Genomic DNA, 26,385 nt, shown 5'->3' on the forward strand with positions numbered 1-26,385 from the left:
GTCATTCAGTGTTGTTCATCCTCTAATTATCCATCTTGTACCATTATTTGGTCTAGTTTTCAATTTCTGCTCATAATTTAACACACTAAACTTTCCTATCAAACTCAATTTGTCTTGTTACAGAGCAGCGGTCGCAGTTAGCTTTGCTTGTTTTGTCCTCTTATCATCACGCTGTTAACCGACAGCCTGTACAAAGAAACAGGAAAGGAAACTCATTCTAAATGTTACATTTTAGACTAACTGGAACAATTAGAAGTTAAGGTGCTCATTTAACTTTATTGTTAATAGTACTGTGGTTGTCAGAGGGCCTGTTATAGTCTGCATGTGTATATTTGGGTTACATTTGACCCTTGATGAAACACAGTGTGATAGATCCATCAAATGTTCGTACTTGATAAGGACTGGACATCATTCTAGTCAGAAAACACAGCTTGACATTAGGTAACTTTGTGGCAAAACTGTGTGGACAGATGACCTGAATAATGTCGTGTGCCCTGTCAACATCTCTAAATAAAACGACTCACATATTTCACTTCAAAACCATAATAGAGACTGTCATCTCCATGGCACTTCAGTGTACTTTGTTGTTAACCCTGCAAATTTGGCCAAACTGGTTTATAGGCAGAAATGTTTTTTTATGCCCACTGCATATTACTGTAGGAATCTAATACATGTTTAACCTGTTAAATTGCAAAATAGTTCAAAATTGTATTAAATAAGGAATCGACAGGGTTCACTGCCACATCTTCTTAAGGATGTACTTTGAAGGTCCCTTCTCTTCTTTTTCTGTGCAATGGCTCCCTTACCACAGTCTCCCCTGTGCAGTCATTACTCATGGCTCTATTCTTGCCCGTCTTCGAGGCTGACCTTCATTTTGATCTCAGCTACTCACCTGTAAAGGTTTGCGACTGTGCCTTGCACTGTTGTGTCAACATCACCAAAGACATCAAAACAAAATTGTTAACATCACCTTTGTGGTCATTTAAACTACAGTTTTGCTTTCCACGATGATGTTTTTCATGATGACATGCAAACACAGGCTCAGAAGGTATAAATGATACTAGCCATGCTGTAGAGACTGTTAATGAGATGTTGTTATTGATATTGTGTGTCACTTATGCTATATGTTGGTATTTCATCTGAGGCATTATTGAAGTTCATTTGCAGCCTGCTTCAGGGAATTCCTTGAGGGAGTATCACTGTTCATTTGCACCTCGTATCACTATCTCATCGTGCAAGCTGCATATTGATCCGTCCGGCGAATCCTTCATCCTAGAACTTGTGCTCAAAGCGCCGACTCACAGGTGTTCCTGCCAAGCAGCATGTTAATGTTTAAACAATTTATTAATTTAATAATTATTGTTTATTTAGTTTAACTCTTAGCTCAAACGATCATCACACAGCCATCAATCAAAACAAAGATAATTAGAGATGTGAGCTAGTGGAGCTGATAGATGGAATGGATCTCGCCTGGCTAAAACTGATTTCCTGCATGTTACTCATTTCTGAAGTAACGTGCATACAAGCAGAAAGCCAAACTCTCCCATCATCTGCTTTCATTGTTAATGTTTGTTGCTACAGTCTGTATTCGACTAAAGACTCCTCTGCTACTGCTACTAGATTAAACACTACTAATAAAAAAATACCTTGCTGTCAAAATCCCCACTACTGTGGTGATATCGACAGTAAGGTATTTTAAATGAAGACATGGGTATGCCAGTAATGACCATCCAGTCTTTTTGTGTGACTCAGTGGTTAGTGTGACAGCTGTCCTGTGCAATAAATCATTGGCACCGTAACCAGCACCGAGTGGTTGAAGGCTAGGAGCAGCATTTGGAGCATTCGAGAAAATTCAGTGTGGACAGTCAGATGGAATATATAAGGGTTGATTTTCAAGTTAGCTTTATTCAGCTGTCTTTTTTTGGGTTGGTCAGTAGCCACTTTGCCAAAAAGTTTTGAACTGACAAACACCTTAAATGACATAATGACTGTTTAGGCATTTGACGATAGGCAAAATGAAAAATCTTCTGCACAAGACAGCTAAACTGGGATGTGTATTAGTGAAACTGTGGTGCAGAAAGGAGGCACTGTGAGCCGTCATCAGCACTCTCTATTCACAAATTTGTTTTGGGTATCGTGAGAAGTGAGACAGAGAAACTGCCTCCTTGATATGCCAGATGTTTCCTCAGGAGCTTCTCATATTGCCTTGGGCAAGACAACAAAGAGAGACAAAGAGAAAGTTCATTGAATCATAATGTCTCCTCTTCCTCAGCATGCGAAGTTTAGCTCTGTATTGTGTGCTGAACTTTCTCAGCTTTAACATGTTAGTCTTTTTGTAGAAAATATTTTTCTGACGAATTGAAATTGAGAAAGTGCTTGAAAGTGAAAACTTCATAAGCAGAAAGCATGCCTCTAGATGTAGATGATTAATGTACACACTGCATACATACATAACACATTAATTTACAAGTAAGGGAAGCACAAAAAGAGGTCTGGTCTGATATGGATGACATAAAGACAAAAGTCTTTATCTTGATAGGCCAGGTGTGGAGACACCTTTGCATCATTAATTTTTCTCAGGTGTAAACGTGTGAGACCAAAAATTTGAAATGAAAAGATCTAAGTTTCCCCTTCTTGATTTGTGTGTTCAAAAATGCTTCTGCATTCAGTCAGTCGAGAGCTCAAAGTTTTTGTTTTTCTAATTCAGTTTTTAATCTTTATACAGATGAGTCACAGTTTTAATTCTGATCCAAGGCACTCAAGTTTTTCAGCTGTGACTTACATGACATGATGTATGGAGGAAGTTAATGGCTCCTTTACTTCAGGTATCCAGGGAGTGTAAAATAGCATCTCTCACTTTGGAGCTCTGTTGTATCTTACTCTGACAGCAGACTGATGTGTTTTGACATTCAGAGCAGGCTTAATCACTTTTTGGAAAATAACAGCGTGAGACTTTAGGGAGGAAAACAGTTGCAATGTGTGATCACCATGCAACAGCGGAGTCAGTGGTCAATCTGTTGGCGGGCAGAGATGGGTCGATGGTGAAAAAGTAAAATTTGTCCCCAAAAAATGTATTTATCGATCAGGTCAAAACATTACAGTTCACATTTTTTTCCCTCTGTTTTAATATTGTATGACACCTATTGCAGTGTGCCATCACACAAGACACATTCACATTTTCCAACATGATGCATGCCTGTGCGAATCAAAGCAGCAGCTCACATCAGACAACCCGAGTTCTCTTAGTGGAACTTGTGGGCTGACACAGTGCAGGTAAGGTGACCTGAGGCACATCATCCTTTTTTCACTATGCAGCTACCTCCTTATAAATATAGCATCAATAGAGTAGCTGTCTGGTGTTTTGGGGTGAGGCGAATGAGGCAACTCCACCTGAAGACTCAGTGATCTTAGATGAATGGGGTGTCATTCAGGAAATAGGCAAGGGAAAGAGGGTGGATCTTATGCCAAGTGCTGCAGCTGGTGGTGAAGGCCATTCCTCTCAGCCTCAGTCACTTTCTAAAGCTTAACCTATCTTTGTGATCCTTTGCAGAGCTGTGTGGAGGAGCCTTTCATGAGCTCCCCCGCTCCTGTAGAAAAATCTTTAACCTCTCCCACAAAGAAGACCTAATGTGTCAGCCTCAGATATTTTGTATCATTTTTGGAGTCTTTAGTCATGTGGAATTTTTGCTTCGGTGAAATTCCGCTCAAAAGAATAATACACCGTGCCTAGATTGCATTTTTTACACGTGTGACACGTATTGATATTTACAATGAGATTCATGAAACTATTGCACTTCTCCGCTAGATAAAATACTTTTCAACTACCCGTGGCCTCTGACTATGGCAAAAGATACATAGTTCAAGCAGCAGCATAGATGTAAAAATGTTTTGGATGAATAGCGGCGTGTGTAGCTACGTGCCAGTTTGATAGAAAAATAATTTAAAAATTCACCCGGATTCATGCCAGATAATTGTACAGGAAAAGCTGTTGAAGTCTATCTTCAGTTGTCCTAAGAGAATTGTTTTTGACTGTGCACAGGTGGACCTATCAATCTGGTGCCTGTTTACATGGATGCCAGATGTTAGCCAGCGTGACCAAAAGCAATTCAATACTTGTCTTTTTTCATCTCCTCTTTCTTTTTCTTCTTCTTCATCTTTTTTTTTTTGAGTATCACTGAGAAAAAAATGTCTGTTACTATTGCTTTTAAGTAGAATACATGTTTGCCTGTATTAACAAGGAGTATGGTGACAAGCTACATGTCTATCATTTGGATGTTGCTAGCAAGTTATGCAGTAATTTGTAAGATATGTAAAAACAGTAGAAAAATTAGTAATTGGTAAATACTATACACTTTTTATAAATAAATGAAACATATCCATATGCATGTGATTGAATTATCCATTATATTACTCCAGACTGCACAACAGTGAATGCTGCTAATTAGCAAGAATGATTAAATAGCCAGACCGTTTTATATTATTATATTTTATACTTGTTACTTTTCTGATAAATGAAGAATAATCTTTAAGATCTGGATGAATGTGATGAGCTCAGTGGAAGAACCCATGAACACTTCTGATGAAACTGAGGTGAACTAGGTGGAGGAGGGCTGCATCAACGTGACGCTGAAATGACCACAGATGGCAGAGAAAGAACAGCTTCAGAAATGACAGGCTCGCTCAGAGAGCGAGGCTGTGGTAAGACCTCATTGGTTTAACAGAGTGAGTAATTTCCTCAGTCATCCGATGTGTTGAATTAGGAAGAAGGAGAAAGACACAAAGAGAAAGAAAATAGATGGTATAAGCTGAGAAGTACATTTGAAATCTCCTTTTTCATACAATGTATCCCAAAATTGTAACAATTTTTGTTAATTTTACAATGCAATGTGTAGAGACAATCCATTCAGGTTAATTTTAGTAACATTTAGATTTTTTTTTAAAGGAGAAACAAAATAATTGGAGGTAAAATTATTTTATTCGCTTTACTCCATTTACCATTTAGACTTCACATATTAATGAGTAAACTGAGCAAACTAGAATATACACTCAAAAGAAAAAAGATTCTTAGCTAGTGACTGAGTGCTAGATAAATAAAAAAGAATTTAATGTATACCAATCAAGTATATTTTATTTGACCAGATCCCATTAAATATAACACTTTATTTTACATTGAAAATGACATTTAATTACTTGTATTCAGGATTTTTGCCATTTGGTACTTTTTGGAGTGTAAGTGAATACAGATCATCTTTAACATAGATGCAGGTGAAGTGAGAAATAAAGAGTCTGAGACAAAAAAGAAAAACTGAATTTCTTTTTCGTAATCATGGACACCAAGTTGTCCTGGCACAAGAGGAAAGGAATCTCTGGCTTTCAAAACCAGCATCCACGATGGTACGGGGGCACATTAGTGCACCTGGTATAGGGAACTAGCATATTTTTGGAAGTCCTCATTACTCCCCTCAAAAGTGTACACAGTTTTCAGAGCAACATGTGTTTTTCAATGGAGGACCTTGGTTTCAGCAAGGTAATGCAAAACTATGTTGCTATGCACTTGCAGGGCTCTGTAGTGAAGTAGTCCGGGTGCTAAACTGGCTCTCTGCAGTCCAGACCAATCAGACCTGGACATGGGGTTTTACATTGTCATTAGGCTGATGTAGGTACAGCCACAATCAAGTTATAGATCAGACCAGATTAAGCAGGGCAGGAAGGCACAGCACATGACACAAGACGACAAGACAGGTAAACAACTGGTCAAAACACAGAGCATCAGTGAGTATGACAAAAAACAACATGCTGGGATGTTACAAGACAGGAATGAAGCATAACAAATCAGTACAGCTGTTGGCGCTGATTGCTGATTGGAGTTCAGTCGTGTCTGAATCAGGTCAACAAATGGCTTTGGCTGTTGGTGACCAGTTAAACAGTAGGAGAGCAGTGATAGCAACAAAGGCTGAGAAAGCTGGTTAGAAATGCTCCTGTTGCAGTGGAGTCAGTATCAGTGTTTGTTTTTTCTCAAGGGTTTGTGTCCAATCTGTTTCTTTATGTGCCATGTTGTGCATGCTAATGTATCTCTTGTGCTGTTAGAGGACAAGTTAGCTTGGTAGTAAAAGTCCAGCAAAACTGAAAACTCTGGACCATGGACCACAATTGTGAGGTTTTTTTAATCTGCATTTTTTTCATTTTGTGTCGCGATTCAGTTACATTTCTTAAATATGTTCAGTAGATAAAAGGATTTTTTTACTTAACCCTCCCACTGTATAGTATAATTCTACCACATGCTAACATTTTTTGATATGCCTTCTCTGTGTCTGTGTTGAAGGTTTTTCTGCATTATGGGGACCACTCTGTTCTCACTTGGTGTAATTTAATTACAGCGGACCTTGGCACACCCAGGCAGCGCCCACGCAGAGCAGTGCAGAATGCCAGCCGGGAACATCCTGTCTTAGGCGACAGGAACATCAGATGCGACAGATGGCTCATAAATCATGAAGGTACGTGCACGGTGTCGATGGGAGGCCTTCCTCTGGAGAGCACACTGTGAGCAGGTTGGCTGGGGGAGCATCAGCTCGGCAACATGAGCACTGGACACATAACCACTGCGACTGGCTCCTCGGTGTCACAGAATCAGGGGAATCACTGCGTAATGTTCATTTTCAGCCAGCATACACAAAATTGTAAGGTGTGATGTGTATATATGTGTAAGAAGAGGTTTATATTTGTACGTTATCTGATTAGGGTGGTCCGGTTATGAAAGTACAGGGTATCAGTTTAAAAAACAAAGTTACAATCTGGCAGAGCTCTCACCTAAAAAACAACAGCATTTGGTAAATCAGGTAGTTGGGCCGGAGTAAAACATACAGCTGTTTTCAAATATATTTCATGGCCCTTAAAGCGAAGGCTTTTTAACTGTTTAAAATATTTACATTTAAACATTTGGAAATTTTATTCAGCAACGTGGATACTTTTTAATCATTTGTTTATTTCTTACTTATTTACAGGGTTGGTTGTTCATAAAAAGCATATAATATATTTTCAGTATTTCAATGGAAGCATCTCTTTCTCTTCCAACAGACTGAAGCAGATTTAGACCTAATAGACTAAAAAGGATTAGTGCATCTTTGGATCCTTAAAGTCTTTTTAGGGATGCAGCACCATTCTTCTGAAAGTTATTCCCTTATTTGGTTTTTAGGTTATGTTAATTATAGCTCCCAAAAATGGATTCCAATTGGATTTGGATCTATTAGAAGGCATAGCATATATTTTCATTGCTATGCAGATGACACCCAGCTTTATCTGTCCATGAAGCCAGATGACAGAGACTAGTTAATTAAACTGCAAGAATGTCTTGAAGACTTAAAGAACTGGATGACCTCTGATGTCCCATCTGACTGTTGGGGTTTTCTCTATATTATTGTAGGATCTTTACCTTACAACATAAGGTAAAGATCCTCATATTTAGGCAGCTGTTGTTGTAATTTGGTGCTATATAAAATTCAGTAATAGAAATTTAGTTGAGCTGAACTAACCATACCATATTATTCACATAATTTTCATCCTGATCTAACCCAGCGGTCCCCAACCCCTGGGCCACGGACCGGTACCGATCCGTGAGTCGTTTGGTAGCGGTCCAAGAGAGTTGAGGCTCGGGTGTGAAATTTATGGTTTTCAGGGTTTTTATTGTTAACTCTGTTTCCCTGGGACTTTTCCCGTGTTATAGTTGCATGTCTTATTTTGAAAGAAATGTTTACACGTTACCATAGCGACCATAGAGCATTAGGGGCCGAAAGGAGGATGTTACTCTCAATGTTGTTGGCGCATTTCAGGAGGACGCTGCTAATAAAGTTAGACAATTACACAGTGAATTTGCGTTTATTATTATATTTACAGAATACCACAGTTTTTGTCTTGGTCGTATCATTTGATTTTGTTGTATTTATCCGCGGCGACGCCTTAAAGGAAAGGAAATATTGTCTGACATTAAACCGGTCTGTGGCGCAAAAGAGGTTGAGGACCGCTGATTTAACTATTCAAACACCCCACCCCTATCCCCACCTCACAGTAGGGTCCAAATTTCAAGGAGCTTTCTTGAATTTTGTTGTAGTTTTCAATTCTGAACTTGAAACGATATGGTTTTCAGGTATTTAGGACTGCCAAAGTGCATTATTTAATAATAATTTTCAGTATTTGTCATTTCAAAACTGCCCCCTTATTGAGGGGAAAATGTCATATTTCTTGGATTAAACAACACTGAATTTCACATCATTTCTCTACCTATGCCTATTAAAGCGCTTGACTCTATATATCAGGTTTCATCCACAATTATTCATTTCTCATCTGTTGGGAGTTAATTAAGACACCACATCATTAATTGATCCTGATATGCAAATCATTCACAGGAAAAGTAATTTCCTTTTTGATTGCTAACTGCCTTGGCTTCTAATCAATGTTTTACTTTGCATTCACTCGTGTGAAAGAGTTGCTTCTGCTAATGCTACGCCGCGTGCAGCAGGTGACAATGTGTTACATCAATAAGCAACAATCCTCTTTTGAGTTTGTTTATCTCTCTTCGAGTCTGCTTATGTTCAACTGTGGGTGTACATTGAGTCTCAATACACTGTGACATAGGAAAAATCACAGCCTATTGATACGTACTTCATCTGTTTGTTTATTTGTGTTTTGTAATATTAATAGAAACCTTTCATTTGTTTTAATAATGACAAAATAAGTCATTATTCTGGGAGACAAATAGTCTACAAATTTCCTTTTAATGAATAATATTATGATTTGAGTTGTTATGCCGTTTATTCATTTGCAGCAGACATAGTCTAGCATCACTGAACAGCTGAAAATGTGAGCAGCTGAAGTGGTGTTTTTGTTCCAAAACAAATAAGGTTTTAAAGCCAGAAATAAGCAGCTGGCAAAGCCCCAGCCCTGCAGATACATTATGGTCATTTTATTCGATCAGACATTAAATATCTTAGTTATTGCGCCTTTAAGCAATGAAGGCTTTATGAATATGTATGCACTGTGGCATGTTAATTACACCCAGGTCAAATATCATTTGCATAATATTAGTGTTTCAGAGGACTGACGTAGTTGGATTAGGGGTTTTCGGAATCATAACACTTTTTCTAGTGTCAGATAAGTTGGCGATAAAGAATTAATTATTTTTCAGATTTCACCAGTGCACTCTCCTAATAATTTAGGCTACTAATTTTTTTGAAGGTCAAATGCCAGACAAAGATGTCAAATGTCTGTCAACTTTAAGTGCAATGCAGGTATTACTAGTTATTTTTCAGTTTATATGAATAAGATCAGTCAGGTCAGATCTTCGGGATATAACACGGATATCTAAAAACCTACATATACAGACAATTTAAGTGCACAGTAATAATGTTTTTTTATCCCTTTTGCAAAAAAGGTATTTTTTTCCGTTTTTCATCATCATTATCTTGGAGCTGCTTGCCTTTTTCTACATGGTAAGCTCATGAAGGGTGCAGCTTTGCCTAACAATGGAGAAACAAGAACTCTGCAAAGGTTATCACACCCCTGTGTTACACCTGCTTGATCAGTGGGGTCACCATGCAAGAAAGGAAGCAGCAAATGAAAAATTAAAGACGATTTCAATTTGTGACAGGGAAAACCCTTTGATAACCGGATATGTGGCTGGATAAACTGACTGACAGATGAACTGATGAATAATACACTAACAGACTTTATGAGTGGGATTGATTCCTTCTCAGATCAATACTTCTCATACTTACCTTGATGTGAAAGTGCAGGTATTGCCATTGTGAATCAGAGCACATCACAGCCATCTCTAGGGAACTCCGCTCTTCAGCTTAAAAAAGCAGCCGGAATATTAGGCATTAGTTCTGCTCAAAGCTACTGAATGTCACTGGTTCTCCCTTCCCCAGTCGGCTTGCAACAGACACGCGTGCACACGTACGCATACTCCTGTGTTTGCATACTAATTTCTTTGTGCTAAACACCTTTCCATCATTCCTCTGATGAAATCTCTAGGCGACGAGATGCACAGTTGTTTGAATTGTTTGTTTGGAGTTTGTTATTCACTTGTTAATGAAACACAAAGGCACACAGCATCTTGAAGTGAAGAGTGGCATGCTGTTATACTCAGTCTGTAACCCAGAATAGGAACATCAAAACTGCAAAATCTCCAATGACAGCTTATCACTTTGAAGGACGAATGAGGACTGAAATTCTGCAAAGAAGTAAACGGAATAATTTTTCACACCAATTTTAAAAAGAATATTTACTTAGCCACTCAGCTGGCACTGGCAGTTATTCTGTCGGATCATCAGTTCAGCACTTTAGCCCAGACTACCATATCGCAACATCTTATTTGAACAAGAAGTTCAGTGAAATTATATGACCATTAATGAGTGTGACCGGTGTCTGCAATGCTGACTTCAAGAATTGAATAGAGTTTTGTAATGACTTTGGTGATACCCTGTTTTTATCATAATGTGGCATGAAAATGGGGTGAGGAATTCTCACTGAGTGGACTGAATGAATGTAGCCTTAGCTCTGCTGTCTAATCACACCTCAGCCTCTCTTGGCTTTGCTATTCACTGTGGTTGCAAAAGAGTTGTTGTGTATTAACTAAGTTTTCAGAGTGTTTTTGTAAAATCCTTTTTGTCAGTTCAATCCGGTTTTATTTATATAGCACCAAATCACAATACTTGCCTCAATACACTTTATATTGTGAGATAAAGACCCCGCAATAATGTGTTGCATTCCTTGCTGATGCTTTGCTTTGTTTGATGGTGATTTTGGACTGATATCTAGGTAGACCATGTTGACGTATCCTAACTGAAGCCTGAGTTGTCTCTAGTGCAGCTACTGGAGTGTGAATGTTAGGCATAGAAAAGAAAATTACTTGTATAAACAAGGTTTTGAGTGATTGAGTAAGATTTGATGTAAGAAAGCACTTTGAGGACTCAAATTGAGTAGAAAGTGCTACATAAGGACCTGTCCATTTGCTATTCATTTCAACCTGTTAAACTGAGTTTTTAAACTTGATTTGTTTACCTGGGAAAACCAGGAAGAGTGTTTGAGTTTGAACGTTTTATCCCTTCCTTAGAGAGGCAGAGTGCCTCAAGGTGCTGAGAGGCTAGGCATCTTTGTTGAGGTCACCTCCCCACACATGTGAGTGACAGCACAAGTGGGACACCATTTTATTTGCACTGAAGCACAGATGGAGCCAGATTTTGTATGTGAGTGCAATCCCAAAATAGTGCTGACAGCTTGTGGTTAGATTTGCGGGTGTTTTATAAAAGTCGTGCTATTTTTTAAACACAGGCACAGTCAGTTCATTTCAATATGAAACGCCCATTATGCCAAGAGCCAATTAAGACATGATATTTCGCTTCAGTTAATTTCCTAACAGGAAAGTTCAATTTGTCAATTGTAATCAGAAAAGCAAATAAATATAAGTCATTACGTGTATGTTGAATTAAGGCATACGGAGGCAGCCTGGCAGAGAGAGTCATTATAATGGAAACAGACTTTAGTAACTGACAGGCTCAAGTGCAGGACTGTAAGTCATGTGATTTAGTAACATGCAAAGCGTTAGTAAATCTGACTCATGGTTGGTAGTTGGTAGCAGCCTTGAGCATTCCTCAGTATAGACTGCCTCATGAGTGGGAAAGGGTGCACACAGGTAGACTACATCTTATGCAGAAGGCGCAATGTGAAAAAGATAGGAGACTGCAAAAAGAATGTAGTTCGGTAGCATCAGATCCTCGTTCACAGGTTAACTCAGGAAATCAAAAGTTTATTCAAGCGAAGGCAGAGGCAAAGATTAAATAGTAGAAGTTGGTAGGGGTTGAGATAGGCTCCAGGTGGTAGGGAAGTGTTGCCAGATGACTGGGAAAGTACAGCTGAAGCAGTGAGTTAAATTGCCAGGAAGGTGTGTAGTCTATGGCTGTGTCCCAATTCAGGGTCTGCACGCTTGAAGTACGCGTACTACATACAATGCGTACTATAAGTACGAGAAGTGCGGAAGTGAGAGGCTTGTGAAATGGGACGGTCTAGCCTTTGTCGCGCTGTTCAGGTTGCCTAGCAACCATGATACTAACCGTGAGAAACGTTACATACAGCTTTGTTTGACAGAAATGAAGGAGAAAAATATTTTGTTGGTCACTCATTTTTGTCATGACATCACTTTGATTAGTTGAGTATCTGAGGCTGAGACCACAGGACTGTAAAACATGATTGTTGGGCTTCATTTCTGTACCGAACAGTTATGTCAAGAGTAGTTAGTAAATAACAATTAGCTAATGTTGTTCATGAGACTAAAATCATCTCACTGTGGTAATCTAAATATAATATGGCCATTATTATAGTATTGTCAGATTATTATGATATATATATATATATATATATATATATATATATATATATATATATATATATCCATGCAGATGAGTGTGCAGGTGTACACTCATCCCCCCTCCCCCCTTCAAACGCCTTAAACACTTAGTTTTTTTCTGTTCTCAAACTGATCTCCCTATTGGAGCTCAGTCTGGGGGGACTGCTTTTTTTTTTCTCCTTATCTTTCCTCATGTGGTGCATTTTCCATTGTTATACCTCTCTGACCTGTCTTCCCCATGTGATATTTTTGTGTAATGTATGTATGGCCGGAGGGTAAGATGGCGCCGCCATTGCATGCAATAGGTCAGCAGCCTTAACATGAAATTTCCCCTTGTGGGACTAATAAAGGTATCTTATCTGTCTAGGAGAGAGGGCAACAGACATTTATGTGAGAGGCTACTTGAGGAATGGGGAAGGGTTATATTACTGATTTTCAAGAACAATTGCTATCTGCAAAGCTGTAGCAACTAGAGAGGGTTCGTCCTGACAAGCCAAGAGATCAAGATGTAAGAAATAGTTGTTGAAGCTAGGTTACAAAGAGAGGTGACTATTGGTGAGCAGCAGTATGGCAGTATTTTTCATGCTGAAAAAGAGCAATACAGATGCAATGCTTACTTTGAGAGTGCTGATGGAGAATTACAGCTGCACTAGCGCTCTAAAGAAAGCATATGTTGGTTTGCCAGGACTGGCACTGTGGTACTGCTTGAGAAAGTCAGGTGTGGCAGAGAAGTATGTGAGAGTGGTGCAGGACATGATGTATGCAGCAGGAGTGACAGATGGGTTCAAGGTGGGGGTTGAATTACATCAAGGATCATCTCTGAGCCCTTTTTTATTTGCAATCTGTGAGGGATAGGTTGAAAGATGAGACCAGGCAGGAGTTTCTATGTGTGATGATGTTTGCAGACGACATTGTGTTCTGTAGTGAGATTTGGCAGCAGGTGGATGAGAGCCTGGAAGCATGGAGGTATGAGCTGGAGAGAAGAGGAATGAAAGCTAGTAGAAGCAAGACAGAATATGTGTCTGAATGCAGAGACAGGTGTAATGGTGTGGAGATAATGAAGGTGGGATTTTAAGAACCTGGGGTCAATCAATGAACAATGCACAAAAGAGGTGATGAAGACAGGCAGGTTGGTGTGGATGGAGAGAGTGTTGGTGATTTGTTACAGTACTGCAAAATAAAATAAAAAAATGTAAAAATAAAAAAATAGATCAATTTCAAATAAATTAATTATTTGTTGAAAAGGCAACATTTGAGGCAATTTAGGAAAAAGTAGAGCTTGAAAAACTTTGAGTCATTAAAACCCACCTGGAGAAATTCTTTTGATGGGCTGCAGGGAGGGATAACTTTTCATTCTCAGTCAGTTATAACTACCTATTACTTTTTTTGCTGAACAGAATAGAGTTGTACAGTTTGCAGTACTGCTGAATGATGAAAGGTGATTGATTTTTTTTTTTTTTGTATTCAGGGGTAATTTGAAATGCTTTTATCATACAGTGGCTGCTAAAGTGGCAGCTGTGATTAGGCTCCACTCTACAGCATCATGCAATGTTCACTTAGCAATCAAAGTCTCCTGTCTTTGTCTGATGCTTTTTTCTCTTTCTTTCATTTATTTCTACAAATGCAAGCTAGTGCAGGGCAACTAGGCAAGTTTCTGACTTTCTTATTTGTCATTTTTGTCATTTACCACAACAACAGCCTCATATTATTTGTAATACCCATTGTTTTGCATTAGTCGTTGTTTCAGTATGTTTTAGTATTTTTGCCAATAGTTTGATTGGTGAACTTGAAATAAGGCAATGTTTGTATTATTATTTATTTTATTATTTTTATTTATTTATTTATTCATTTTAGACATTTTTCATTTTAGATTAGTTAATTTTTTATTGTTATACATAGCAACTAGCTCTTTTTTTATCTGAAGGTTTTAAACACAGCAAGGCAGCAATAGCGGGTAACAGCATAACTCCAGCTCTGGTGTCTACCTCATGCTTCCTTACCTGTCTTTTTCTTGTGCAGGCTTTAATTATCTGGTCCCACCTGAAGCGCAATCTTGTCTGCTGATTGGTTCCCAGTGTTCTGCCACCTAACTGGGGATTGGCCTTTTGTCTCATTATTAGAGCAGGATAAGCAACAGCCTTATAATAAAATCATGCACTAGTATATGATGAGCTTTCTCTGATGGGTGCCCTCTCCCTCCCTCCCAGCTTTCCTCTCCCTCCCTCCCAGCTTTCCTCTCCCTTAGCGACGGGGTGAGGACTTTGGCCATCCGGGAGGGGCTCAGAGTAGACCCGTGACTCCTCTACATCAAAGGGAGCCAGTTGTGGTGGGTGTGACAAGGATGCCTCCTGGGTGCTTCCTGGGTGTTCTGGGCATGTCTCACCAGAGGAGACCCCGGGTCAGACCCAGAACAGGCTGGAGAACTATGTCTCTAAGCTAGCCTGGGAACACCTTGGTGTTCCCCCAGATAAGCTAGAGGACGTGGCTAAGGAGAGGGAGATCTGGGCTTCTCTGCTTGGGCTGCTGCCCCCGCAACCGGCCCTAAATAAACAGAAGAAAATGGATGGATGGACGGATGGACGGAGGGATTGATGGATGGATATAATGCCATTAAAAGATCTAAAGGAAAACAACATGATGGAAGATAATTAAGGACACAGCAAGTGACAAATATCCAAAACCAACATTAAATCCAAAATAATCTGGCTTGTGTCAAACTGTGACACTATGGATGAAATGTGCTTGACAGACAAAGGTGTAACTTCAACTTTGGATATGGTAATGAAAAATGTGTCAATTAAAGGCCTCACTAAAATACAATATGAGAATAAACATGACCAATATCAAAATGTGCATTCACTTGACCAGCCCCTCTTATTTAATTTAATATGACTGGCTGTTGTCGTTCAACATAATCCAGAACATCCAACATTTTTGATTTATAAGGCCTTTGCATCTCCATAGCATGAGGGAATTAAATATTCCTTTGTTTGGTTGACCTCAGTGGCAGACTCCATAAACAGATCATGTTACACACACATTGTGGTTGACCTTGCACGTGCTGCCATGCCTGGAGGGGAGCTCCTCATTCTTATGCCAGTAGACATTATACCAAGGTGGGGGTGAAGCTGAACTCTGCTATGCTGGAAATCAAAGGCAGCAAAAGTCAAATGTATAAGCCATTTATATAAAATGACCTGGATGACTGAGAACCTACGCTGACAGACTATTGATTTATAATGTCCATACAATCGCACAACATATAAGATTGCTGCAACGTCTCGGTTTACCTGTCAGTCTGAAGCAGAAAGAAAGAAACAGATGATGATTTCATCTATTTTTGTGTTAAGTTTTTAAAAACATGAGTCCATTAGAGTGTCTTTTAGTAAAGGTCTTACAGCAGCACTGACATTTCCTGACAGCAGATAAGGCATTGCCCCCATGAAGCTGTGCTTGTTCTTGGAGTCGATTTCCGCTGTATTTGCAGTACTGTCTCCCTTCACCACAAGGATGCTGGCCAATTAAAATCTCAAAATCTGTGTTATTCAGCACAACCAAATGGCTGTTGACTGCTGTGCAGGAGCCTACAGCGTGGAGGACGGAACTTCCTATGAAAAGTTTAGCGGGTTGGCTTCCAGATGGTAGACAGATCTGCTTAATGCACCATAGGGGATGGTGAGCACACTGCTGCAATAAAATTAGACTAGTCACATAGTACAAAAAATGAATGAAGATGTCTGAACTATAACTGAACTGATAAATAATTTTAGGTGGTGTCTGGTAGTTGGGAGGGGGCGGGGGTTGTTAAAGAAGAAGCAAGCATCAGAAAATCGATAAACATACTAGAGTAATAGACTGTATGTTAAAGATGGACACAGCTTTCAAGTCTAAAACGTTAAACTAGTCAGTAGACGTCTATTGAAAATGTCTATCGGCTCTCTTCACCGAAGACCTCAGTAAACACTACAAATCAAAATTATATAAACAACACACAACAGTATAGCAGTCTATGTGGAGGAGCATCAGTTTGAATCTAGGAAGTGCTCCTTATAAAACTGCAGGTCTACCATGTAAGGCAGGGGTGGGCAATTCCAGGCCTCGAGGGCCGGTGTCCTGCAGGTTTTAGATCTCACCTTGGGTCAACACACCTGAATCACATGATTAGTTCGTTACCAGGCCTCTGGAGAACTTCAGGACATGTTGAGGAGCTAATTTAGCCATTTAAATCAGCTGTGTTGGTTCAAGGACACATCTAAAACCTGCAGGGACACCGGCCCTCGAGGCCTGGAGTTGCCCACCCCTGATGTAAGGGGATGGGACCTCGCTAACCAGTGGGTAACATCATGTGACCTAAGTGCATAATTAGTGTATCTAATTATGGACTTACATACTTGCACTTGCTGTTTTGGATGTATATATTCAGAGTGAGTGCAGATGTTGCACTTGAAATGGTCAAAAGTTGAGTATGGAATCCTTTCATAGCATAGAGAAAATGTCTTTGTTTATATAAAACTCTTGTGGAACAAATGGTAAGCATTTCAAATGTTCTTTTTATGAATTTATACGTTATAATAAATAGATTAACAAGTTTGGTTTGCTACTTAATTTTTTTACAATTGCAATTTTTTGCACTTGTTTCGCATTTATGTTTTTTTCTTTTTTGTTTTTTGTTTTTAAATTTCGTGCCATGTTGTCTTTAAGTCATTTGTAATTTTCATTGATATGCAGTCAGTGGTTTCACAAATTGTAAATGTTTGAAAAATGCCGCAGCTGACATGACAAACACTGTAAATGCTGCAATGGTCATTCCCTGTATTTGCTAAACTTGCTGATTTCAATGTTAGACAACACAGCCCTCTAGAAATTCATGTGCAATACTAGTAAGTACACAGAGGTGTTGTAACTAAAATACTAACAAATTGAGTGTGATCCTGCTGATATGCATTGTGGATGTACTGCATTTATAATTTTGTGGGCAAGTTCAATTGAGTTTGCTTTTCATTTCATTTTATGTTCATGTTGTCGAGGAGGTGAGACATTGTGCTGTGCCAGGTCCAGAGGCAGAGGGGCAGGTGGGTGATGACAGAGACGGGTGCACAGACACCATGAACAGAGAAAAGGAGCCAAGACTTGCCAAGCATACACAGACACCAGCAAGCCCCCAAATGACACAACATATGGAGTACGACTGAAAAGTCCCTCCACCCTTCTCCACCCGCCATCATCGCAGCGTCTTTTCCTGCCACACAGCAGCTCTGTAAAAAACAGGCACTGACGCTGCGACTGAAAGTGGAGAATTTGAATATTAGGCAACAATGGCAACAGCGTTAGGCAAGTCCTCCAAAGACATGTTAAATCAGATCCTGATTCCTACAGAGAGAAGCTCTGCTGAAAACATTTAATTTTGTATAATAAGTGAATCAGTGAAGCTTGTTATTAATAATATTTTTCCCTGCAGTTTCAGAGAAGGTGAGGTGCCATCATAAGAAGACAGAGGGTATGAATGAATAGCAGAAAGTGAGTGTTATAAGATTTATTTGTGATGTTTATGTCTTGGTCAATACAGTCAATGTGCTGTCCTCTACAGCAGCTGCCCACCTCTCAATAATGAGGCATAGGCCAATTACTGTCCAGATGACTATCCACTCATTCATTAAAGGCACACTCCTTGTCTGCAAGCCAAAAAGGAAACAGTACAGGGAGGGCATGACCTTGACTTACAATTACTCCACTTTTATCAAGGCAGAACCCCCCCCTCCAAACCTTCTGAAGCCTTTCTTTGTCATAGAAACAGGTTATCTGGTTTTCAATAAATCAGAGATAAACATGATCATGGCATGGAAGTAATCGTGTATATCAGCTATCACCAGTGTTGGGTAAGTTACTTTAAATTAGTAACTTAGTTACATTACTAGTTACTTCTATCAAAAGTAACTCAGTTACTTCAAGTTACTCGTTACTTTCAGAGTAACTAGTTACTAGGGAAAGTAACTTTTGTTTTACTCAGAATTCTCTTGTTAATGTGTTGCTTCCGTAACTGGATACCCAGCAAGATTGCCAGTCTTCTAGCTTGCTTACTTGCCACAAGTGCACTGTGCCACCTGCCAATAGAAAGGAAAAAATAATGTGCACATTTCCATGAGAGAAATCCCACACCTGATTCTATCCTAGCCTGCTTTTTACATCCAACACAAACAAACAAAAACTGCAGTCGTGGTGCTTTCGATTGTACTCAGAACTCGGAAATTCTGCCTTCTGAATAGGAAGATGTAGGCAACACCAGACTGCAGATGAGCTGCATACAGGGCTGGACTGGGACAAAAAAAATCGTCCCGGGCATTTTGACTAGAGACCAGCCCACCATTATAGGAAAAATCATAAAGCCTTTGAATGAAAATAAACACTGTTGTGACAGTGATGTACACTGTTCTGATGGTATATATGCATCAATCTATCAATCGTTTGTTGTAAGACTCAGATAATTATTTTTTTAAAAGTGAGACATTTTAAATGAGAATAAGAAAAGTATTTCCTTGTGCCCCCCTTTCCCTTTTAATGCCCTACATGGAACCCTGGCAACACTTTGCTAGACCCGCCCCTGCACAGTTACCAGCTGTCATCTCCTGGTTTCATCTTCATGTTTCCCTCTCACCACATATTCAAACCGATATCATGACCAGTAGGTTTACAGCTGTGGCTCCAGCAAACATCAGCTGATACTTAATTAATATTAAATAAATTCTAACAACAGCTGATCAAGCTTAAAAGTGCTGCTGTTGTTTACCGTGACATCCGCTGGTTTCCTCTTTCTGGCGCAAAGTGGGCGATAAATAAACAAGAGAGAAAAGCTGATCATTGATCAGTTTCATGATTGAAGTAGAAACAGGAGAGGGAGGGTGAGAGGATGAGAGAAGAAGGGGCAGCTGTGCAGCAAAGACACAGAATAACTCCAACTTTGTGTCTTTTACATTGTAGCTGAAGTCCGGGACAAACTGTGTTCCTTTTCAGCTCAATACAAAACGCGTGATATTTTCTCTGAATACGAATTCCGTTTTTTACAGGACGGTTGGCAACTCTAATAATTAACCTTATGAACAAAATAAAGTTCAACATCAGTAACATAGCACCCACCCAGCTGTATAGAAACTCCGTCATGCTAGCTAGCACGCAGTACGAAAAAGTCAGCATAACGAAAATAAACTCCACCTAAACTTGGTTTATATCTGACCCAGATGGACTGCAGGTTATAACTTCTTAACTGAAGTTCAGTTCACCTGACACTCTCGGACCAGCGGCCGCTTCGGGTCTCTCCTCTTGCCTCCCTTTTCCTTCATCCACCTGCTGGCTTCCACCACTTGCTAATGTTATTGAATCTGTGGAAGCTCCGCGATAGCCACCACACGAAGTAACGAATAACGAGCCTATCTAAATCCCAGTAACGAGTAACGCGTTCCTGGTTTTGGCATAATAACTAGTTACCGTGCGCGTTACCACAATAATAACGTAGTTACTGTAACGCGTTACTTAATAACGCGTTAGTCCCAACACTGGCTATCACAGCCCAAGAGCTCTTTGTCTTTTTCAGTTGTCCCCTTTCCTTTCTAGGCTTATTTTTCCCTTCCCCATCTCCTTCTCCAACCATCACAGTTCTACTTAGTGCAACTCCACTCTAAAAGCCTTTACCACCAACCGCACCAGCAGAATATCTATGACTGCAGGACACATCCAGTTGTGCAGTGTGCAGCGCTGGCGCTAACAGCAGGCTTTACACCCGCAGTCATTCAGCTGATTCACATGCTGTCACAATTATGAAGTGCTTGAAGCTGAACCAGGTCAAGTAACTTCTTTCCCGCTGGCTGCCTCTCAGGATTTCATAGCTGCTTCTGCAGAACAAAACAACATATTCAACCCCAGATTTTCACAGAAAGTAAGTAAGTAAGTAAGTGTATATCTCTGGCACCCTCAGTTGGCTGCTAATGCATTCAGTGACAGTATTATGACCAACTCTTTGTACATTTATATGAGCTTCTTTCACTGGTGGGTATTTTTCAGCAAGAGAAATACTTGTCACCATCTGTCATCTCCCACAAACACATGGACAAAATGGCTTATGGTGGTTACAGCGAGAATAAGAAAACAGAACAGTTTTAATAATTTCATTATATAGACCTGGATTCCCCTACAGTTTATAGGCTGCGTTAGTTATTCAGGGATCGAGACATGTATATTTATATGTGTAAACTAGCATACCAAGTGAGCTTAGTTAAAGGTCCAATAAATGTACTATAAACCGGGAAGGCATGGAATTGCAAGACTGCATTGATATATGATTTTGTGCAACAGAAGCATTAATCATTTAATGTAAAATCTCAGCAATTTTTCTGAATTAAAAGTATTTCTGCATTGCAGTCATCACGACTAATGAGTTATTAATTATGTTCGTGTCCTGTTCATGAACAGTAGAATGTTGATGTTGCATCTTGGATGTGTTTAGCTTGTTTGGAGAGTGAGAACCGTGGATTCATCCTTACTGTTTTACTCTGTTTAACCTGAAAACCAAGCGTTGGTTGGCCTGTTTAGAACCAGGAATACTGTAACTAATTATTGCCGGACACTGCGGCCATCATAGTGGGATAGTTTAGGACAAGACTATGCCAAGTAGAATCCACAGCAGTGAAATAAAGACTGACAGGTGACTATCCCCAATACAAACCACCATATGCATGCTGAAATCAGCCGCAAGTTTGTTTGGAAAATCACAAGCAATATTTGCTGAGTGCTCCCATTTTTGTAATTGGTGTATAATTTAAAGGCGCCATGGTAGTGGTGTCATTAGTATTTTTACTTTAGGCCTTACAGCATCTTCTCGTTGCATTTTTCTCATTTTAGAAAGCCTGAAGAGAGGCACAGATTGCATGCAACAGTCAATGTTCAGTTAGTTAAAAGATGAAAAAAGCCAGGCCCCGAAAAAGCCAAAATTAATCAAATCGCAGGCTCAGCATGCGTGGTGAAGGCAAGTCTCTATAATGAATGTTGTATGAACAGGAGATGGATTGGAAGGCTTGCTAATTTAGTAACGTAGAAACTAATGGCTTGCTTCCTCTTGTATACTCTGCCATTTCTGTGGTTGCCTCTCTCAGCAGTGTATATTTTGACCATTACTTTTTTGAGAAAACTGTCGGTCTCTGTGTGTGCATGCGTGTGTGTGTGTCCCTCCTCTTCTTTCCCTCGCTCCCTCTGCTGATTGCTATTCGTGTTTCAGAGGCAGCCTGAACCCTAGAGCTCAAAGAGTTCAGTATTGACAGTTGTCCACAGTAGTGAGAAAACGAATGAGGAGGCAGCAAGAAAAGAGTACGGGAAGGAGGAGAAGCCAGGAATTCATTAAAACAGTTACTGTGTTAATAAATACCAGTTTACTTTTCTAACAAAGGCTCATGTAAATTTACATAAAGGTTGATCGAGTGCATCCATCTGGAACATGAAGTTTCTGTAACAAAAGAAGTAGCTGCCTCGATCACACTATTTTAGGCTGCAGTTCTCACCTCGAGCCTTTATAACATTCAAACTTATATAATTTCTCTCAGACAATATGTGTACATCTGTGTTTTAGCATGCCATCTTACACCCTCAAGCTTAAATAGCGTGCCGCTTCTTCCTTACTCCGCTGGCTAATCACCTGCAACATACATATGTAAATGTCCATTTAAAAGGGATTTATACCTTTTTTGTTAGAAATAACAAAAAACACTTTGATATTAATGCATGTACACTGCCTTCAGCTGTTTTTATCTGCAAGAATTTTCAGTGTAACGCTAACACATTATAATGAAATGTAATTCCCGACTACCGGTTCTCATGTGGTCTCCAACTTCAGATTCGAGGTTGAATTCTTTGAGATATAAACAAACAAATGCTTAAAAACCATATTAAAGATTACAAGGCTGCATATATTCTCACTATTTATCTCTCTCTCAACTTGTACATGCGAACATGCCAACACACACACACACACACGTATACGCCTACTCACGACCACTGGAATATACACCCTGGCAAATACTGTTTGCTGATATGCGGATTGGGTTTAAGAGCGGAACAGTGAGCATTTCAATCTAAACAGTAAACACTCTTAATTGGATTGTGTGCTTATGTGCTTTGATGTGAATCCTCTAAGGACTGTATATTATTAGGCCTAATTGATTCTGATACATATTTACACGAGTTTAGAAAATTACCCCCACAAATATAAATGAAAAAATAAATAAATAAAGTGAGTGGCTTCATCATGAGTCTAATTGCCACCATTTGGTTGACACTACCATTACTGAAACATTGTGTTATTGAGGTGCACTGCAGACTTCCAGATTCTTACAAATTAGGCCCAATGGAGGCGATGGGAGCCAAGCAAGAGGGCTCACCATCACCCTAAGGCTGAGAGGTAGAGCACTGAACATCTTTTGCTAGCCTTGAATACTGTCACCTGCCTCCGGAGGTTGTGAGTCAGGCAAGCCAACCTTTTTCTCTACATATAAGTATTTAAAGTCCCCAAAAGTGTCAGCCAACACAAGGCCAATGCAGTCACTTTGCTGATGGTAAGACACCAACACCACAGTGTGTATGTGGTCTGTGAGCGCTACAGAAATCCAAAAGTCAGACAGCAAAGTTCAAGACCACTCTAGCCCATACTTAACACAAGACAGATGGCATTCCAAATGCAGGAGCAGAGGATTAGGTCTGGAGGTTGATTGAAGGTTTGTGCCACTTTTTGGCACTGTTCTCCTCCGGGTGACACCGTGGTGGAGGAAATAACACAAGCTCCTTGGCCAAGCGGGCATTCACATCTTTGGTTTCACATCACCTGCAATTTGAATTCCATTACTTGCCATGCCACACTTCAAATAAAGCTCGGTCCTATTAATTACCAAAGTATGGGTTCAGGGTAAAGGTGAACGTGCAATTACAGAATTAAATCAAGGCCCTGTTTAGCTTGTCAGTCCTGACAGAAATAATTTGGGTGAATTATTAAATGCTTCCACCGCTCTCAGCTGCTTCATTGCCACCTCAGACATATCAAGCAGCAAGAATCCACCCTCTGCGCTTTCTTCTCTAAAATAAAACAGTTAATTGTGCTTATTTTAAAGCATGATTAATAGATTAAGAACTGTTACTGTTGTATGTAAACGTCTTTGTGCCGTCGATGTTTTCTGAACCTTTTAATGAACGAGGTCAAGTTTAATGAGATCATTCTTAATCAGTGGTGGTACAGTGATCTTGCAGACATTGTATTTAATTATCATTCTTTTAGGTCCAGTGAATTAGAAGTTTTAGTTAGCTACTGTTCAGATAATATTAAGTTCCAAGGTTATGCTATAATTAGCATACTGGGCTTGCAAAAACAGTCAAACTTACACAACAACGGATTTTATTCCAATCCAAACTTCTTCTACTGTGTGTGTGAATAGAATTGTACCAGCTGTGGTGTCAGTTTGACCCACACTCCTTTTTTAAATGTGTGTTTCTCTTTCCTTAAATGTAAAAAAATCCAAATGTCTTGTTTTGTAGAGTTCTGCTGCAAGCAAGCATTTTAACTAATTTTCTATAATGAAGCAATTTGCCAGTGGCTGACTAGATTCAGTGGCTGAGTTTTGGTCTCTATGACAACCAGCTGTCTGTAATTAGCAAATCAAGCCAGGGCGAGGCTTTAGGCAGTCCGAGTGGCTACAAAAGAAGTCAAGTGGCAAGTGTTTCAGTAATTGTGCTGTCATGAAGTTTATGCTGAAATAACTGCAGGAATGAGTTTTCTTCTCGTGGGTTTTCTCAGGTATTTAAAGCTTAAGGTTTTCTGTGGTTAAAAAACAATTACAGCTGCTCAGTGCTGTGCTATTTGGCTTACTAATTTATTTATTTTTTGTGTGTGTGTTTTGTTTTTTTCTAGCACTGTTGTGCTCCACTCTGTGTCAGCTGGTGGTGCATATTGTGCTAAAACAGCAAGAGGTATGTAGTGCACTTCAATGGATGCTGCTACTTTAAAAATATATATCATTACCAATTAGTGGGTATATTTGACATTTCACAACAATGAACCGGCAAACAGGTTTGTTTTGTCTTTGTTTGTTGGTGCTGTAGCCCGTGCAGCTGCCTTGGGTTTGGATTATCCTGGAGTACATGGAGCCCCTGACTTCTCTGAACCAGCTCACCATGGAATCCCCCCTCACCCTTACGATCATGAATGGTTTGAGACTGTACCAAACATGGCCACCCCTCAACAAAATCGGCCAACTTTTCATAACGTAAGGCATAGACAAGCTAACCTAGGAACATCTGACAGATTTCTAATGACCCACGGCACTTACGGACCAGTTCAAAGTGAATACGCAACAAAGCCAGTGCACGGCTTTCCCAGAGGACAGTCGGTCAGTAACCGCGGTTCCAGTTTTAAAGGGGTCAAGCGTGTTGCCCTGCCAACACGAGCTGATGCCCCTAGCCAGTTTGACCTTGTGAATAGGGATCCTCAAGGTCACTTGGTTGTCTATAGTGAACATGACCTTGTTGTTTATGAGTCCGTCCCAAATAGACAGGGCATTTTTCACCATGCACTCCCCCTGCCCCAAAGCTGGGGTCATGGTGCTTACCAGAGAGCTCAAACTGTACATGGCCTCGGAAGAAAAGGGCCTGTCCTTGGTTCAAATCACTTTGTTAAGAAAGTCAATGGAGCAGCAATGACTAGTTGGGGTCCTCCTATGTTTGGTAGTTGGAGAAACAGATTTCCTGTCCTCAATGCCAAACAGTTTGTTCAAGGTACCCCAACCCCCTTGGTGGTGTGAGAGACATGAAATCAGATCCCGTTAGACTTATTCAAATGAAACGGTCTGACATTAAAGGCCCTGGCATATAGCTTTGCTGTCTTGTCAGATGGTGTTCCTGTGACAATTTTTTAAAGTTAACAGGCAGGCTTTTTGTGCAGGGTGGGGGTGAGAAGTGAGTCTACAATCTTAGTTTCACTGGAGACAAAGGGGAGGGATGTCCCTCCTACACTTATCTGTGTACAAGCGCCTATATTGTTTTTTCATGTGTAACTCCAAAATGAGTGATATTACACACACTCTACTGAATATAAAATTTGTATAATGGTTATGATTCTCTGCTTTTTCTGTTTTTGTAAACACTCTCCCACCTCCTTATTCTAAATGACTCACTGGGGCCTGGATGCTACCACAGTGCCATCTGTTGGTTCCAATGGGTAGAGAGCCTTTGGCTCACATTGTTGTACACAGGTGCTGCTTAATGGAGGGTCAGCCTTTGACAAATCTCATAATCTGTTTACAATCTGTTGTTTGCAAGTACTAGTAGAGGCTATGCTAATTTTTTTTCAAATAGCCTTGGCATTTCAGTGATGGCATGCTGCACTACTGGTCTGGAGTTTCCAATTAGATAATTCAGACCGTGCAAATTGGTATCACTCATTTTATTAAATAAATTTTAAAAAATTACTTTTTTTTTTTTTTTTTTTTTTTTTTACCAATGCAGAGCATTATCAGGAATTGCAACTAAAGTGTCTGTAATCCAAGTGGCACATTACAGACTTGTCTGTCTTTGCTGAAAGTTTGTGTGAAATGGTACACTGACCCATAAATCACTCAAGAGTCTAAGAGTGGGTTATGCACACTAATCTTGAATGTGAAGAGGGATGATGGAACAAAAATAAACCAATTAGCTGTTTGTGATAAGCAGGAAGGAAATCAATCACGGGAGCGTGGAAAAAAGATAATTCAGTAGCTGCAGTGAGTTTGAACCCCACATGTGTTCATGTTGGGCTAAATTCAGCGAACAAGTGAAGACCTTTTCAAAATATATTTTGCAAGACAGGGAAAGGAAGGACAAACTTGTCTTTAGTCACTGATGGCTACATTAAAAGTGCCACAATATACTGTGATCATTTGCCTTCTTAACCTTGATCAATAGCTTAATGACCCTTTTTACAGCTTTGA

At 39.7% G+C, this 26,385-nt stretch overlaps 1 long non-coding RNA gene and 1 pseudogene across 2 annotated transcripts; both read left to right on the forward strand.

Moving 5' to 3' along the window:
• Window positions 1-5,254: 5,254 nt before the first annotated feature.
• LOC146508611 (uncharacterized) lies at window positions 5,255-16,110 on the forward strand. The gene is made up of 3 exons (XR_014877007.1): window positions 5,255-6,152; window positions 6,378-6,494; window positions 14,605-16,110. It is a non-coding gene; the product is annotated as an uncharacterized LOC146508611 (long non-coding RNA).
• A 7,979-nt stretch (window positions 16,111-24,089) lies between these two features.
• Window positions 24,090-25,895, forward strand: LOC146508612 (uncharacterized; annotated as a pseudogene). Its single transcript, XR_014877006.1, has 3 exons — window positions 24,090-24,218; window positions 24,333-24,391; window positions 24,524-25,895. The product of XR_014877006.1 is annotated as an uncharacterized LOC146508612 (transcript).
• The last annotated feature ends 490 nt before the right edge of the window (window positions 25,896-26,385 follow it).

Source organism: Neolamprologus multifasciatus, chromosome 11 (assembly GCF_963576455.1).
Source record: "Neolamprologus multifasciatus chromosome 11, fNeoMul1.2, whole genome shotgun sequence".
In the NCBI taxonomy this organism is placed as follows: domain Eukaryota; kingdom Metazoa; phylum Chordata; class Actinopteri; order Cichliformes; family Cichlidae; genus Neolamprologus; species Neolamprologus multifasciatus.